This window comes from Tupaia chinensis, unplaced genomic scaffold (assembly GCF_000334495.1).
Source record: "Tupaia chinensis unplaced genomic scaffold, TupChi_1.0 Scaffold143746_1, whole genome shotgun sequence".
In the NCBI taxonomy this organism is placed as follows: Eukaryota; Metazoa; Chordata; class Mammalia; order Scandentia; family Tupaiidae; genus Tupaia; species Tupaia belangeri.
This window is the reverse complement of record NW_006203595.1, coordinates 494,263-494,904: the sequence shown is the minus strand read 5'-3', so window position 1 is coordinate 494,904 and position 642 is coordinate 494,263.

Below are 642 nucleotides of genomic sequence, written 5' to 3'. Positions count from 1 at the left end.
ACCAATGAATCAGAGTTACAATATCTTTTGGGGGCCAACAGTTAAGGTGCTGGACACCCACATGGCTGCGGCTCAAGTCTTGGACCTGGAGGCTTGCTTTCTCACTTTCCTTCTCTCTCTCTCTCTGGTGAGCACACATGCCCTATAGTAAATTTAAATGATACTAATACATAAATAAAATTAAATATCTATAAATTATGGCAGCTTTTTTTTTTGAGGGTTTTTTTGCTATAGGGCACGTATGTTCACTGGAGAGACAGAGGGATAGAAAGTGATGGGACCAGCAGTTAGCTGGACTCCCGTGTAGTCCTTCTCTCTCTCTCTCTGGTGAGCACACATGCCCTATAGTAAATTTAAATGATACTAATACATAAATAAAATTAAATATCTATAAATTATGGCAGCTTTTTTTTTTGAGGGTTTTTTTGCTATAGGGCACGTATGTTCACTGGAGAGACAGAGGGATAGAAAGTGATGGGACCAGCAGTTAGCTGGACTCCCGTGTAGTTGAGTGTGGTTTGAGTCCCAGACCTGGTGGCTTAAAACTCAGGTTGGGTGCATGTGCGTGGGTGCCCAAGATCCCGAGAGGAGAATGGAGGAGAAGGGATTGCAGTGTGGCCATCCCCCTGGGGGGTGATTTCT